Genomic DNA, 18,576 nt, shown 5'->3' with positions numbered 1-18,576 from the left:
ATGAAGTAGTTTCTTGGTGTGATGGAACAGTTCTATATCCTGATTGTGTCAGTGGTTACACTAATCTATACACGTCACAAAATTTCATAGAATTATGCCCCCAAAAAAGAATGCATGTAAAATTGTTAAAATCTGTCTATAATATTTATGAATAGTATTGTACTGGTGTCAATTTCTTGGCTTTTGTAATGCTATATAAGATGTTATCATTGGGGGAAGCTGGGTGAAGGGTAATTGTTTCAAATTAAAAGTTAAAAAAACACGAGGCTAATTAAAAATCTAGTTACAAAATGACTTTGTCAATGGGCTTTCCACACTCTTCTCCCATACACCCCTCCTCTGACCTTAGAAATCTTCTTTAAAAAAGAATTAAAGATTTACGCATCCCTATATTCATTGCAGCATTATTCACCATAGCCAAGATGTGGAAGCAACCTAAGTGCTGATCAACTGCTGAATGGATAAAGAAGATGTGGCATATATACAGTAGAATACTACCCAGCCAGAAAAAAAGACAAAATTGTGCCATTTGTAACAACATGGATGGACCTTGAGGGTATTATTCTGAGTGAAATAAGTCAGACAGAGAAAGACAAACACCATATTTTTTCACTCATATGTGGAAGATAAACAAACACATGGATAAGGAGAACAGATTAGTGGTTACCAGAGGGGAAGGGGGTGGGGCGACAGTGGGCGAAAGGGGTAAAGAGGCACATATGTACCGAGATGGATAAAAACTAGACTATTGGGGGTGAGCACGATGCAGTCTATACAGAAACTGATATATAATAATGTACACCTGAAATTTACACAATGTTGTGAGCCAATATGACCTCAATAAAATAAAAAAAAATAAAAATTACAAAAAAAAGAATTAAAGCACTGCCTGGGTTCAATCAAGGCTCCTATGGTAGACATTATCAAGCTCTCTCCATTGGGGAGCCTTTTGCTTGCTTACCCTAAAGCGGAGCCTTCCCTGGTGGAAAGTGACGTACACACAGAGGAGAAAAGAAAACCTGCACTGCTACCTTGAAATATTAAACATGAAATATGAATTAAATATAAAAGAATAACCAAAGATCACTACACATATGAAGAAAACTAGCAGCTTAAAAGACCAAGAAAAAGAAATAGAAGTGGCTCTGAAAATAACTGGTAATTCAGAGAACAATAGAAAACTTAAAAACAAAATCCATGAAATTATACTTCTTGTCCTTAAGGAGAGCTGTGAAGATATGGTATCCATAACATAAGAAATGTGAACTCAGAAAACAACAAAAAAAGACCTTTTAGAAATTAAATCTATGATGGCTGTCCCTAAAAATTTTTTTTAGAATTGCTTAAATTACAATTAGAAAATTTTCTCAAGCAGAAAGGAAAATGAAAAAAAAAAAAATGGAAGTCTAGAGAGGAAAGATGAAACAGAAGGTCAACCCAAAAATATCAACAAGCTGACTAGTAAGAGTTCCAGAAAGGAAAGAATGAAAAAATAAATTAAAGGGGGAGGAAGAGAAAATTGAGGAAGAGGACATAATAAGAGAATTTCCCAGAGCTAAAGGGCCTTCTTGTGAAAGCAATCCATTAGACACTGAGCAAATTGAAAAAAAAAAAAACACTACCTCACCAAGATATAACTTTATGAAAATTCAGTACCCCAATGATAAGGCTTAAACTACAAACTTCTTCAGAGATTTAAAAAAAACACAGGCACCTGAAAAGGAGGAGAAATCAATCTGGTACATAAGAGTTTTCATAAGTAAAATGTTCAGAGAAGAATAATTTTAACCTAGAATTCTATACGTTAGTCAATTTAATCAAGTCTAGGAATAGAATGAAGACCTTTTTCAATATGGAAGGACTCAAAAACTTCACTCTCCATGCATCATTTTCATGAAAGTTATTTGAGGGTGTAATCTAGCAAGATGGTAATATAAACCAAGAAAAAGAAATGGGATAGAAGGAACTGGGAACTAACCCATGAGTTAGTCAGGCAAAGAGAATCCTTGCATGGCAATTGGATAGCAAGCCAGGAAATGAAGTACATAGAACCTAGAAGATTGTCTTAAGAAGAATAAAGGAATGATTTCCAAGCAATGGGGAGTGTGACTGACTATACATTGCAAGATGGCATTAGAGACATGGTGAAGAGAAACAGACAGAAACCGTGGAGAGGTGTGTTTGACTATGAAGATTTTGAGAAACTGAGGAAATACAAGAAATAAAATAACACAGTAAAAGAAAGTAGAGAAAGGAGAGAGGTGATGTAAGTGAGCTATATCCCAAGAGAATCTTAAATTGGAAAATTGAAAATAGTAATTTAGGCATTACTCAAAGTTAGAAAATTAAAATACCAAAGAATTAAAAGTCAGAGGTAGTTACTAACAGTTCCTGCCAGGAAGTGGGATTAAAGAGACATTTGTACAGAAGGTGTGATTTTTCCCTCTGAGGGCCTCAGTATTATTTTTTCCATGTGTATGTTTTTATACAAAATTAATACATAAGTGTATATTTGTTATACAAAATTAATAAAGAAAAAAGGAAACATTTCAGTGTTCATGGCATTCTTTTAATAGCTTTATTGAAGTGTAATTGACATTCAAAAAAGTGCAAATATTTAAAGTATACAATTCGATCAGATGACTTATGTATACCCTCATGCAACCAACACTACAATCAAGGTAACAAACATATCCTTCATCCCCAAAAGTTTCTTCATGCCCCTTTGTTATCCCTCCCTCCCTCGCTTCCCCCTCCCCACCCACCATATCTAGGCAACCACTGGTCTACTTTCTGTCATGACACATCAGTTTTCATTTCTTAGAATGTTATATAAAAGGAATCATGGTATATATACGTTTTTGTCTGCCTTATTTCACTAAGTTTAATTCCATTGTGATTCACCCATGTTGTAGTGTGTATTAATGGTTCCATTCCTGTTTTATTGCTGAGTAGTACTGCATTGTACGGATATACCACAGTTTGTTCTTTCACCTAACTGATGGCCATTAGGGTTGTTTTCAGTCTTTAACCATTACAAATACTAGATGTTCATGTACGAGTTTTTGTATGGACAGGTACTTTCACTTATCTTGGAAACACTTAGGAATGGAATGGCTGGATTACATGGTAGGTGTATGTTTTCTGTTTTTCTTAAGAAACTGCCAAATTGTTTTCCAAAGCGGCTGTACCATTTTACATTCCCATCAGTGTGCTTAAGAGGTTCCGTTGCTCTATATCCTTGCCTATCCTCAGAATGGTCGTCATTTTAATTTAAGCCATTCTAACAGGTGCGCAGTGGCATCTCATTGTGGTTCTCATCTGCCATTTCTCTGACGGCTGAACAGCTTTTCATGTGCTTATTCGTCCTTCTTGGTGAAATGTTCACTTTTTGCACATTTTATAATTGGGCTGTTTGTTTCTTATTCTGGATATATGATTTGCTTTACTCTATTAAACTATGCTCTTTCTTGTGGCATTTGCCTCTTTTAGCCCCCCTCTGCACACTCCAGTAGAGTGTAAAAATAGAAGTTAAGATACTATTTAAAAATAAAGTTAAATTGAACTCTCTTGGAGCCCATCAAATTGAGCACCCAATTCTAAGCTACTGAAGCAGATACCTGCTTACTGGGGGGAAGTATTCACTTAGACAATAGAGTGTGACCCTCCTGTTTTTTTACCCACCTCTTGGTCTAAAGGTAGAATGCCTTACACCTGGGGCTCCTCAGGTCTCTTCAGTGGGTGTGTTGGAAGGTCTTCTCGGGTAGATTCTGGGTTTGGATGAGGTCAGATAACCAGTTCTGCTGGTACCCGTCCTGGGGAGCCCTTGGAAGAGCAGGGTCAGGTCTGGACTTGCGTGAGGGCTGATGAGGAGGCAGCCATTGCAATGGCCCTACCTGCCTGACTGGGGGTTCATGCTTTGATTCTCCATTCAGTAATATCAGACATTTCCTAGCTGATTCAGCTCCTCTTGGGTTATGTGCTGATATGTGGGTCAAGGCACAATTGGCCGTTCGTCTATAATTCCTTGTCCAACATTCCCTCCTCCTTTTCCTGTTTGTCTGACATGGGAACTTTGGAATATTTTTTAAGTCTTCTCAGACACAATTTGCCTTAGATAATTCTAAGATGTAATTAGGGTCACCCAATGTTTTACAAGTATCATCCTAAGCATATTCATGTTTAAGACATGATACAATTTGAATTATTAGAAAAAAATTAGGCACATTTGGGATCAAGGGATGGGCATTCCAGTGCCCTCTTTAGGCATCTGAACTAACCGGACCAGACCTCAACACAACATTCTCCTCCTCCATCCCTCCCTCTCCCCATCCCCGACCCCAACCACAAATGGCCCTGTCCTTAAAACCTTTGTGTTCTGAGTCAAGAGACAGCACATACACAGGTAAGTAAGTTTCAGCATTTAAAAGACAATGTTAGAGTCATACAGAATTTTTTTTTTTTTTGGTGAGGAGATTAACCCTGAGCTAAATCCGATGCCAATCTTCCTCTTTTTGCTGAGGAAGATTGGCCCTGGGCTAACATTTGTGCCCATCTTCCTCCACTTTACACGTGGAATGCCCGCCACAGCATGGCCTGACAAGCGGTGCATGTGTCCGTGGGGATCTGAACCCGCGAACCCCGGGCCGACAAAGCGGAACACACAAACTTAACCACTAGGCCACCAGGCCGGCCCCCATATAGAATTTTTACAAAGCAATAACAGAAGATTTTGGGAAGTGCGTGATGACATGTTCAATAATTGTTGGAGGATAATAGTAAACAACCTTTCAAATTGGGTTTATTCTGTAAAATCTGGAGTAAAAGTTTTCTGAAATTTAACCACTGTTTCACTGAACACAAAACTGTGGCTTTAAATGACCCCAGCATCGTGCTGATGAAATTTAAAAGGACTGGAGAGCAGAAAAACATTTATTATATTTTGAAAAAGAAGGTTTGGGTTCAAGCTTGGCCTCTGCCAGGTACTACCTATATGACTTAGTCTCTCTGAAATTTAGTTTTTTTAATCTATAAAAAGAGAATAATCCTTTCTCACTTAAGGTAGGATATTTGAAAGCACTTTATAACAGTAAAGAAAATTCTGGTTATCATCCAGAGAGAATGTTTCTGTGACTAGCAAAGGGCAGCTTTTTTTTTTTAAAATGATAAGCTAAAGGAACATATTTCATGCTAAAACTCCTTGGAAGAAGTTGGGCCTTCTGAGTGAGCTGTCACAGCTCAGAACTGCCCTCTCAGTCTTGAAGTTGGCACTTCCCAGTGTTAGCAGTCTCTAGCTTGGTCTCCTTACTCTGACAAGACATAGATTAAAGGAGGCAGAAGTCCAGTTTTGCTCCCTTTAGTGCTAAGCCCACACCAACGAGGAAATGAAGACAGAATTGCAAAATCACCTGCTCACTTCAGAACACGGTGGAATCAAACTGTTTCTTATTCTGGATGCTGGCTCTTGCAGCTCTAGGGTTTAACGCTGTGCATCTCCATGTGACCTCGTCATTGTTAATTTGGCTACACTCCAGAACCATATCATAAACCACAGTGGTAAAAACCTGTTTGACAACCATCTTGGTTTGTCCCAAAAGCCTCTTTTGTTAAATCAGCATTTTAAACACCTGTAAGTTTTAGAATGTTAGGTACAACATTAGCAAAGGAAAAAATTAGTTTACGCAATTTTTTTTGTTTGCCAATGGGTGTAGGGTAACTAACATATTGACCCAACTTTTGGAACTTAAGCTGGACGGGTATATCACATAGAATATTTTACCATTTGTGAAAGTGTACTTCATACACACTATCGTCATTTGATTCTTTCAGGAAGAGTAGGAGATTTTACTCTACTTTAGAGATTTGGAACTGAGGACAGTTATGACTTGCTTAAGATCTCACAGCCTCTAAAAGTAGAGTGGAACTAGAAAGAAAAAAATTCTGCCAAATTTCCATCAAACTTCATTGCTTCTAGAGGCTGGAGAAGGATAATGAAAAGTTCTCAGAAAAGACATGTGACCCACTCGTGGAGTGAGATGAGAAGATGCGTGCGCAGGGAAGGGTGGTCAGGAGATCCCGCAGCATCTTGGCTCCTCCAGGTCACAGTCGCACCCTGAAGACACAGCAGCTGAGGGTCAGTTCGTCAAGGAGGGTTACCACTGCCTTCCTCACTTATTGCAGAGAAGCAGCACAACTTGAGATCAAGAGTGTGGACTTTAATGTCACAGGGCCCTCGTCCTAGCTCTGCCGCCTGCTAGCTTGTGTGCTCTGGGGGAAGTCACCTAGTCTCTCAAAGTCTGTGTTTCTGTAAACGTTGAGAAGATTAAATGAGATAATGACTCAGCCTGGCACAGGGTCTGCTGTGGAGTTCTTAGGCACACGGAAGAAATGGAAGATGGGATGGGAGAAATCTGCAACATCCTACACATATGGCTGATGGTTTGGGCTTGCAAAGTTGTGTTCCTCTGTCTGAATACAACCAACAGATGTGTTTTGTTCAGCTGACAGAGGGATGGCCCACCTAGTACTAGGATATAAAAAACTTTTCTAAGGGAAATAAAATAGGGCCAAGAATGCCTTGATTGTGATTGAAAGGTGATGTGCGTTTAATTTTTTTCTTTAAATTTGTTAGTTTGGGGCTTTGATCCAGCATCGTCTCATAAATTTGGCGGGATGGTAGGTCTCTCAAATCCTGCTGCCTCAGCACAAATAAGGTATGAAAAAGGTAGAGAATAGAAGACAGTGGAGTAATTATGCCAAATTAGTTATTTCTTCATTTCTTTCAGTTGGTATTCTTTTTTGTTTTTGTGTCATTGCACCGGGAGACCATGGCTGCAGCCATACCAGCCAAGGGTGGGGTGAGACAAGATTTTGTGGGAAAATATTTTTCATCATTTTTTTTCCCAAAATAAATTCAAGGGAAAAGATTGTGGCTTGGCTGGGGATGAGGATGGAGAGAGGGTAAGAACAAATATATAGACAGAGCATGTTATCTTTCCATATAGAGATGTCAGAAGCTTACGTTCCTACAAAGAACTGTTTGTACTACTTGAGAGTCCTTTCTGCTCGTGAACTATGGTTCAGTAATTCAGAAATTAAATTGCTTCCTCCTGGACCAGACTAGAGAGGGTGATCACCTCATGCCGCCAACAAATTATAACCTTTTAGAGTACCCAATGGCCTGAACCTCTCCAGTGTAGGTAGCAGTAGTGTCACAATGCTCACCTAGGCCTTTCTTGAACTCCCAGGAGCAGAGCATCAGACGCTAAATTTTCTACCAAGAGTGTAGCCTATATTACCAGGCAAGACATCGTTCAGGGGCCTCAGGAGAGGGTAGGTCAAGGATCCCCCATCCCACATTTGTGCTGTAGAAAGCAAAGCACGTGGCAAGAGAGAGAAACTACCTGGCAAGGTAGATGGGGAAAGAGCTCCTTTCACTCTATCACTGTTGATCCCATTTGAACCAGACCTCTTCTCATCCTGGCCGAGGAAAAGGAACTGGGTCTTAGACCCATAAATGAAGAGAACGCAAGGTCTACTCTTTGCTGATCCCGTATTTGGATCAGTAGGCCAGGAGTGCAGTTGCCAAGACACCACTCCATAGGGGGCATAAAACATCACTGGGAGTGTTATAGGATGGGGAAAGTTTTATCGCTGGAATTCCTTCCAGGGAATAGTCAAGTGTTGAGAGGACTGTTTTGATAAGCTGCTTGGAATGTGGAGTGGGTTGGGGTAGGACCCCAAAGGCAAATGCTCAAGGAACAAGATATGGTTGCTAACCTGCCTTCTAAGAAGAAAGGGTCTGCTTGAGCTAAGTCTGTGTTTTGCTGAGTGGAGTCTGCAAGTTTGGAGCCAGAGCAGATTGTGAGACATTAGAGAGGCTCCCCGTGCCCCCGGTGGTGCTCCTCTGCCCTTCGCCCAGCTCTGTCCACTTAAGTGCCAAGAGCACCTTGGCCATGTGAGCCCTGAGGCAGACGAGTCCTGGTCAGCCCCAGCTGCCTTCATCTGGAGCTCCTGGCCTGGAAGGGAGCGTGGACAGGCAGGCCCCAGCTCACTGTGCCACAAAAAAAGCAAAGGAGGGGTTCTCCAGGAAATGTGGACCAGGTCCTCCCAACTCCCACTGTTACCCTGCCTAGAGCTGCAAATAGCTCAAAATCCAAGTTACTGGCGGGTGAATTGGCAGAATTCTTATTCTAATCACTATGCCCCCTCTTAGGTGTATGCAGGAGACACCGTCCTCTGACACGTGTTCCGTCCATTTGTAGTGTGTGAGGAGGGCTGAGGGGATGTGTCCTTATATGCCTTTATGGCCATTTCTTCTCTTCCTCCCTTCTGGGGAAGAATTTTCGCATTCTCCCTCCTTTCAGAGCACAGGGTAGAGTAACAAGGGGCATGTCACGGAAACCAGCTCTCTATCTGCCAATAGCGCTGTCCATGCAATCCTCGTGTCTATATGGCCTAGAGGGAAACTTGGGCAATCGTGTTCTGCTGTGCTCCAGTGGCTTCTGACCCAGCTGGCGTCTCAGACTCCCCTCATTGAGTGTTCTGTGCTGACAAAGGGCCTCCACAGGTGTCCCGCCCAGGGAGATTCTAAGCCACAGCCAGCCACAGTTTATGGCTTTCAGACCTCAGGACCCAGCACAGAGAACAAAGAGTACTTATCTGATCAGGCCTGTATGAGATTTAAAAATAAAATATAAAGGCTTTTAGAATAAACCACTTTTCCTATAATAATTGTCTCATTTTATCCTTTGGCTAGTAAAAGACTTGCTGTAGAAAACAAAATGGAAAACATAATCTTCTTTTCAGAAAAAAATTAACATGTTTAACCCAGATGTCAGCTAGGACCTCCTTGTAGTTTGAGAAAACAAAAATTTTAATTGATTTCAGATTGAACTGAAATAATTGCTACTTACATAACTTTCTTTCAGACAGCTAATCTAATCTTACAACAACATGATATGGTATTCAGATCGACTTCCACCTAGATATACATTTAATTCAGGGCACTACATTTTAAGAAAATCTTTGAAAATTTGAGGCATATTTAGAGGAGAATGATAAGAATGGTTAAAGGATAGGAAACCATATTAAAGAAGGTTTAGGAATTAGTTACCTTTCTCCTAGAAAAAATAACAAATACTTAAAAAGGAAAAGTTGGCTGTCTCAAAATATTTGGAAGACAACTTGATTTATTTTGTCTGTACTAGTAAAGCATAATTATATGTAATAAACAGAGAGTTATGGAAAAATGTGTTTGACTCAAAATAAGGAAGACCATTTCAGCAATTGGTATCTGCTACAAATGAAATGAGTGCCAAGGAAAGGAGTGAGTTTTCCTTCCTTAAAGTCATTCATTCAATCAACAAATACTTTTTGAGGGAGTAAGTTCCAAGCACTGTTTTAAGTATTGAGAAATAGCCATGAATAAACTCTAGAAAATGCTTGATAGCCACAATCTGGTAAATTATAGGAGATTTTTGGATTTGAAGTGGAAAGTTATGTCTATGGGATTTTTTTCCTATTCTAAAATTTTTTACTTTTATTCACGTGAAGAAAACAACAACAACAACAACAAAAAGCCTATTTATCACTTACCCTTAAAATTAGTCCTTTCTGGACAATGATTATTGCGTTATTATTTTCCTCAGTGCTAATGAATTGCTGTATATTGTACAAAAATAGGTGCTCAATTAGTTCTGGATTCTGGCCTTAGCAAACCCAAGAGAAAGGTAGCAATGGTACCAAGTTTTCTATCACAGTAGCCTGACAGGTCCGCCCTTTCCAATTGGTCCAGTCCACGAGGATGTTTTGAAGCTAACCTTTCTTTTCAAACACGTTAGCTTTCACCCTAAACTTTGTGCATTGGTGCCTTTCATAACGTGCTTTCCATATCTTCATTCAAATCACTGGTAGAAATATTAAAGGGACAGGAGTGGATACGAAGTGTTTCTGCTGGCTTTCCATCAAACTGCTAATCAATGTTACTGTGCAACCAGGAATGAAATTTGCCAACTGTAGTATTACACACACAATTTAAAAAATCTTATTAACACAGATATTGTGAAAGATTTTGAGAAATGACTTAAAAATATCAAGGCACTGTGTTTTAGCATGGTTGGTCTGCTCATTAAAAAAGTATGATTTGTTATTAAGATACCATGGTCTCCTAGAGATTACTATTTCATTTCCTACATGCTCACAAACTACAGTCAAGAATTTATTCTAGCAATTTTTCACAATCCAAATTTACTTATTTTTCTGGAATCCTTTGTCACTTAAGCTAACTTTCTCCTCTAGTGTCTCTAGGGGTGAAATTATTTCCCTGAATACTTTTTATTTTGTTCCATGTCCTCTTATTTAGAATTTCTATTGAGAATATATTAAAATTTATTCCAAGCTGGCATTTAACAGAATAGCTGTATTTTAACTATGGTGTAAGATTTTGCTTTTATTGAATTGATACAAGGTAATAAAGAATACTTACAGAAATAAAAAATAAAATTGTGATAAATCCCTGAAGCATATTAAAGACTTTAAAAAATCATTAAAAGATGGAGAACTATCCTATGCCACTATAGTCTTTCCATCATTCTCGTGGAAGTTTTATCAGTTACTGAATAAATTTTCCCTTTAAAACTAGGTTTCCATTTTCAAGTTCTGTATTGTTAATTAAAAAAAAAGAAAAAGAAAAATCAGAACTATTTGTCTGGCATTAGGCCTTTAGATGTTAAAATCTTCCCAAAATTATTAAAATTAGGTTTTCTAAACTCTAGGGTAATTGTCCAACATTTATGTTTATTGTCTCTTATCACCCACCTTTCAGAATGTCAGCTTTCTGAGGGATAGACTTTCTGTCTTGTCCATGCACCCAGAGTCTAGAACAATATCTGATACAGAATAGGGGCAAATAAATATGTTTTGACTACCTAACCGACTCATAGCTACATTCTCTGGCTATTTAAAAAATTAACACCATGTGGTGGTTGTTTCCCAAAGACCATGTGACTCTCTCTTTAGCCCACAATTCTCTCTTCTTGGTCAGAATTGAGCCCGAAGTACCACTTTTCCCCACTACTTTTTAAATATTTTGAGGGTAAAATTTATCATCCAAGCAATTCATAGAAAGAAAATGTGAAAATGTTTGCCCTGACCTCATTCCACCTCAAACACCGCAGGAGAGATTTAGGCTGTGGGCCAGGACCACTTTATCCAAGATGGTGGCTCTCGACTTGTTCTTCCCCTCAGCCCCTGGGATTTGCTGGGCTTGGTGCCTGCAGATGGTGAATCATGAGGGAAGCAGGGCAAGTTGGTTGCTTCACCAGCCCTGAAGAAGTAGAAATTGGCCCCCTGGAAAAAATGATGTTCATCCTATTACTGAGAGATGAGCATAAGGCTGGATTTCAGTGATTTCAGTGTCATAACGGGAAGAGAACGGGCTTTAAGATCAGAAATGCCTGAGTTCAAATCCTGATTCTGCCATTTATGTACTGCGTACCCTTTGGTAAATTACACCTGATCACTGATTCTTGGTTTCTCTGCTTTACATTTTTCATGAGGATTGAAATAAGATTGTATATGTAAGGCATCTAGTATAGTGCTTTGCACATGGTAGGCCTTCAAAAGTAGATTCTATGGTTCCTATAATATCCAGTCAGAGAATCCAGTCAGTGCGGTCTGGATAATCCAACACCCCCTTGCCATTATCTTTGCTGTCCTCCATGAGCTGAGAGAAGAGCATTTGGGACACGTCAGTGAACAAAAGAGACAAACGAGAAAATCATTGTGCTCTGTGGAACTTAAATGAAGTATTAGTCTCGGCAATTCTTCTTAGATTTTTCACAAATCACAGTTTTCTTTGCCTCACTGTTACTACCCTAGTTCCAAGCATTATCCACTCTTAATTCCTTGAACAACTTTCCAACATGTCTCGGTCATCCAGCCCCTGACTCCTCTCTATGTAGTAGTCTGCGTGAATTTATTAAAATCCTAATCAGATGCAATCACTCCTCAGTTTAAGTCTCTTCAACTGCTTCCAATTGCCCTAGGACACCACCCTATCTCCTTAAAACCACACCTTGTAACCTATTCTTGCAGTCCCCATTCATTCTTCAGGTAGTGCTTAAATGCCACTTTCTCAGGGAAGCCTTTTCTGAAGCCCACAGATTGGCCAAGTGCCCCTGGGTTGAGCCTCCCCAGCACGCGACTTCAGACCTCTCCTTGCCGTGACATAGCTTCCTGCTAATGCCTGTGTGCTTGTCTGCGCTCCACACTGCATTGTAAGAGTTATATCACAGGACCCTCAATTGCCTTGTTCTCTGTCATGTCCTAGGACCTAGCACATGAAGGGCCCCGCATAGACACTTAAATATTTATGAATGAATGAATAGATACATACATAAATGAATGAAATGAACATTTGGAGGGCAGCCACCACACACTAGCTGAAATCGTAAGGAGAATGGCAAGTAGAAAAATTCATGGATACAGAAACGATTTGGTGAGACGGAAAATGCTTTTTTCTCCTCTTTTATCCAAAATATTTAGAATAATCATAGGGAGAAAAAAATAACAATTTAGTTGAATAATGTGTTTTTATTTTGTATAATTCCTAGGACTTAAATGATAGATTAATTTCTTCTGTTTTTTGGAAGAGGAGAGAAGTTCCCTTAATGTTGAACCTACTTCTCAGAAATACTTTAACTTTATTTAATTTATTTATTTATTTATTTATTTATTTATTTATTTATTTATTTATTTATTTTTATTGTGGTAACATTGGTTTATAACTTTGTATAAATTTCAGGTGTACATCATTAAACTTCCATTTCTGCATAGATTACATCATGTTCTCACATTCACCACCCAAATACTAATTACAATCCATCACCACACACATGTGCCTAATTATCCCTTTCACCCTCCTCCATCCCTCCTTCCCCTCTGGTAACCACCAATCCAATCTTTGTCTCTATGTGTTTGTTTGTTGTTGTTTTTATCTACTACTTATGAGTGAGATCATATGGTATTTGACCTTCTCCCTCTGACTTATTTCACTTTGCATAATACCCTTAATGTCCATCCATGTTGTCAAAAATGGCTGGATTTCATCGTTTCTTATGGCTGAGTAGTATTCCATTGTGTATATATACCACACCTTCTTCATCTGTTCATCCCTTGGTGGGCACTTGCTTCCAAGTTTTGGCTATTGTGAATAACGCTGCAATGAACACATGGGTGCATGTATCTTTACTAATTGGTGTTTTCATGTTCTTTGGATAAATACCCAGCAGTGGGATAGCTGGATCGTATGGTAGTTCTATCCTTAATTTTTTGAGGAATCTGCATACTGTTTTCCATAGTGGCTGCACCAGTTTGCACTCCCACCAGCAGTGTATGAGAGTTCCCTTCTCTCCACATCCTCTCCAACACATGTTGTTTCCTGTCTTGTTAATTATAGCCATTCTGATGGGTGTGAGGTGATATCTCATTGTAGTTTTGATTTGCATTTCCCTGATAGTTAATGATGTTGAACATCTTTTCATGTGTCTGTTGGCCATCTGTATATCTTCTTTGGAAAAATGTCAGTTCAGATCTTTTGCCCATTTTTTAATCGGGTTGTTAGTTTTTTTGTTGTTGAGGTGATGAGTTCTTTATATATTTTGGAGATTAACCCCTTATCAGATAATATGGTTTGCAAATATATTCTCCCAATTGTTATGTTGTCTTTTCCTTTTGTTGATGGTTTCCTTTGCTGTGCAGAATCTTTTTAGCTTGATGTAGTCCCATTTGTTTATTTTTTCTATTGTTTCTCTTGCCTGGTCAGACATGGTGCTTGAAAATATGTTGCTAAGACCAATGTCAAAGAGTGTACTGCCTATGTTTTCTTCTAGAAGTTTCATGGTTTCAGGTCTTACATTCAAGTCTTTAATCCATTTTGAGTTAATTTTTGTGTATGGTGTAAGATAATGGTCTACTTTCATTTTTTTGCATGTGGCTATCCAGTTTTCCCAACACCATTTGTTGAAGAGACTTTCTTTTCTGCATTGTATGTTCTTGGCCCCTTTGTCGAAAACTAGCTGTCCATAGATGTGTGGGAAAAATACTTTAACTTAACTTTCTGATTCCCGAGTATTGGGTATCTCCAAAAGAATAATAGTTAGAGAACACACTGACTGTAATGGACTGAATTGTGCCCCCCATAACATTTATATTCTGTCTGCCAAAACATGACCAGAGCAGATTGTGGAACTTCCCACAAACTGTTAATACCAAAGATCAGAGAAGGGCTGAGGAAGAGCCTTGACAGAATCCTAGCACCAAAATATAACATAAACAACTTTCCCGGTGAATAAGTCCACATAAAAATCAGATTTGCATTGTTAAACCTAATTGACTGAGAACCAGAAGAACTATGGATTGAAAGTGGAATATTATTAAGGAAGAATGCAAAAAGACAATGCCTGAAGTAAAAAGAAAAGAAAAATTAAGATGGATGACAGGACACTAAAAATAGTTCAGAGAGACGAGGAGCAAAAGCAAAAGGTGACAAAAGTGGGTTAGAATCCTGAACGCAGTATTTCAGTTGACTGTTCATGTAGAGATAAAGAGAACTACTATAATGGTCAATGCAAAGAGACAGAAGAAGACAACAAAAAAGTGTCTTCCATAAAATTCAAGAAATCAAAAGGAAATTTAAACCTAGATTAGGAAAGCTGAATGACCAACAGGGAAGCACACTTTCTGATCAGGAAAAAATAAAGGGAAGGTGGAAACAGTACCCTGAAAATCTGTGAAGAGACAAAAGGATGACAGATTCCTTTGAGAAAGATTCCTATGAGGAAGAAGTTGTAATTATAGAAAGCGAAGTAAAAGCTGCCATGAAAGTACTGAGAAGAAAGAAGTCACCAGAGTAGATGGGATATTGATAGAATTATTTCAGCCACAGAGACTGAATCTGTCAAAATCCGAACACGATTATGCCAACAAATATGGAAAACAAAACAATAGCCTACAACTTGGAAATGCTCAATATATATCCCAATCTCCAAGAAAGGAGATGCCAAGGATTGAAGTATCTATAGGACCACTGCTCTAATTTCCCATGAATGCAAAGTGATGCTCAAGGCGCTGCAACAAGGGCGTTGACCTTATAAGCGGCAAGAAATGCCTGATGCACAAGTTGGATTTCAGAGAGGGAGAGGCACACGAGATCTAATTGTGATAGTTCATTGGCTACTGGAGTACTCCAAAGAATTTCAGAAGATTAGTCTATGTTTTGTAGATGACAGTAAAGCCTTTAATTGCGTGGGTCATGAAAAACTGTGGGCTGCTCTGAAAGAACTGGGCGCGCCTCAGCACTTGATTGTCCTGGTGGGTAACCTGTATTGTGGACAAGAAGCCACATCAGGACAGAATATGGAGAGACAGAAGGGTTTCCTATAGGTGTCAGACAAGGGTACATTTTATTTCCCTATCTGTTTACTCTTTACTCTGCACACAGAACATATACAGAAAACTGGGCTAGACTCAGATGAAGGAGTGAAAATTGATGGGAGAAACATCAACAATCTAAGACATGCAGATGACACCATCTTACTGGCAGAAAGGGCAACGGCTTGAAACAACTTCTGATGCAAGTGGAAGAAGAGGCCAGAGCAGGATCGTGTTTGAACAGCAAGAGGACAAAAATCATGACTAGAGAAGAACCACCCAACTTGAACGTAGACAATGAAGACATCGAAATTGTTAAAGATTTTGTTTACCTTGGTTTAGTCATCAATTTAAATAGAGACTGCAGCCAAGAAATCAAGAGAAGACTGAGACTTGGAAGGGCAGCAATGAAAGAATTAGGAAAGATCATCAAGTGTAAGGAAGTGTCATTAGAGACCAAGGCCAAGACTATCCACACCCTTGTATTCCCAATTGCTATGTGTGCGTGTGAGAGCTGAACAGTGAAGAAGGCTGACAGGACAAAAATTGATTCATTTGAAATACAGTGTTGAAGGAGAGCTCTGCGGATACCCTGGGCTGCCAGAAAGATGAACAAGTGGGTCCTAGAGCAAATTAAGCCTGAACTATCGCTGGAGGCAAAAATGATAAACTGAGGCTGTCCTATCTTGAGTACATCATGAGAAGGCAGGGTTCTTTGTAAAAGACAATAATGCTGGGAAAAGTAGAAGTCATCAGGAAAAGAGGAAGACCAAGATGAGATGGCTAAAGGAAGCCATAAGCATCAGTCTACAGAAGCTGAAGAGGGCTGTTGAGGACAGGACATTGTGGACATCACTCATTCATAGGGTCACCAGGAGTGGGAGCTGACCTGATGGCACATAACACACACAACATTTATATATTGAAGTCTTTACCCCCTGTAAACCTCAGAATGTGACTGTATTTGGAGATAGGGCCTTCAAAGAGGTCATTAAAATTAGATGAGGTCACATGGGTGGGCCCTGATCAAACATGACTAGTGTCCTTATAAGAAGAGGGAGAGACACCAAGGATGCTTACTCACAGAGAACAGGCCATGTGAAGACATAGCTGGAAAATGACCATCTGCAAGTCAGGGAGAGAGGCCTTAGGAGAAACCAAATCTTCTGATATCTTATCTTGGACTTTTATAGTTTCCAGAACTGTGAGAAAATAAATTTCTGTTGCCACTCACTCTGTGATACATTTTTATGGAAGCCCTAGCAAACTAATACAGTAACCTCTTAATTTATAGGTTTTAAGGAAAACCTGCTCCGTAAGTTGGAATTCCTCCAATTGACTATGGAATTGGAGCATCATTCCATTCTTGTCATGAGTTATTTGGCCTGAAAAAATATTTGCAGTGTTAATTCTAAGGAAGTGTAGAAAAACTCACTCTGAGATGTATGCAATGCACTGAGTGTGTGTTTATCCTTCCCTAAAGACAACCACCAGAACTGGTTATTCTGTTCATGTTATAACAGGGGCCCAAAGATCCCAGTATCTCCAGGAACTTTCCCACGGTTCCACATTTTCAAAATCTCTCAGGCTTAAAACATGGGAATAATTTTGACTCATCTTTTTTTCTTTACCACTTATACATAGTCAATGACCAATTCTTGTTAGTTCTCATTCCAAAATGCCTCGTTCAGACATCCCATTGTTTTCTTTGTACAGTTGTCAAGACAGCCCAGACTCTCAGGACCTTACAGATGTTACCACCAAATCCTCCTACTAGTCTTTCTTCCTCTAATCTTTTCTTTCCATTCTGCAACTACCAACAAGTTGATGTTCATAAAATGCCACCTTATCAATGCCCTGCTGAGGAACTTCAAGATCTTCTCGTTGTTAGAAATTAGAGCATAAACTCTTGCACTTGGAATTAAAAGGACTCCCCAGTCTCGCCCCATTGCACCAACATAGCTGTCTTTCCCAGGACTCCACAGCATCACATCCACACCTCAGCTGGCCAGTGTCCTCACTGTTTCTTGAACACTATCCTCATTCCCAACTCAACACCATTCCTCCACACTCTTCACTCTTTTTGGAATATTTCCCACATTTCCTGCCCCCTGTCCTCTCTACCTGACAAAATCCTGCTTACCTGCTAAGGCCAACCCTACCTCCATCCCCAGGAAGCTTTCCTGGTCATTGCATTCATGTCCATCTCAGATCAAATCCCATGGCTTATATAATTTGAATTGCTCATTTAAGTTCTCGGCATTTTAGGCCAAAATTTATAGTTGTCATAATTGCAAATTTTTGTTTTGCTCTAAGTGTCTGTTGTGCAAAATAAACTTCACTATAAATCCCCACTAGACATTGTGCCAGAGGTCTTTAGATAAATTTCAAACCCAAACAAATATTTCACGATAACTGTCAAATATTCTCTACCTCAAGACCTTTCAAAAAACAAGTTTTTAGTCTGTGAAGTGTATTAAGCAACTATGATCAATAACACTTGATTGGCATAGAGGGTTCCTTGAATTCGGAGAATGCTGGCACCTCTCTTCCTTGACTCAAATACTTGTAGAGCACAAAACTCTGAAAATATGTGCAAGACTATTCCAAATATCAGAGAATTTAGGTCACATTTGGAATAACAGTGATCTGTGGATGGAGATCACAATTGGCTGGTTGTTCTTCATCATAGCTGCCTATTAGAATCAATTGGAGAGCTTTTTAAAACCCAGTTACATCAGACCATTATGAATCTCTGGGGATGGGACTCAGTCAGTCATCTTTGAGCTCCCCAGGTTAGCCTAATGAGAACCACAGCTGTAGCCCATAAGATAAACATGTGGAATGGATAAAGAGCAACAGCTTGGATTTCTGCATCCAGGAAGGGATATTTAATGTTGTTGTAGCAGAGAGTGTCTTGGTTGTCACTATTTTTGCCAAGTGGGGGATCCATTTTCAACTCAGACACTATTTACCTACCTAATGGGAAGATATCCATCCTCACAATCCGATAACAGAGTTGTGTGGCCACACAATTAAAAAGTAACCTCTTCTGGGGTATTTAATAGCATATATTTTATAGAGCACTTTAGAGAAAGAAATCATGATTATTCCTAACATTAAGACTAAGTGAACTGTGGGGCC

Source organism: Diceros bicornis, chromosome 33 (assembly GCF_020826845.1).
Source record: "Diceros bicornis minor isolate mBicDic1 chromosome 33, mDicBic1.mat.cur, whole genome shotgun sequence".
In the NCBI taxonomy this organism is placed as follows: Eukaryota; Metazoa; Chordata; class Mammalia; order Perissodactyla; family Rhinocerotidae; genus Diceros; species Diceros bicornis.
The sequence above is the reverse complement of the archived record's forward strand: the minus strand, read 5'-3'. Positions refer to the sequence as shown.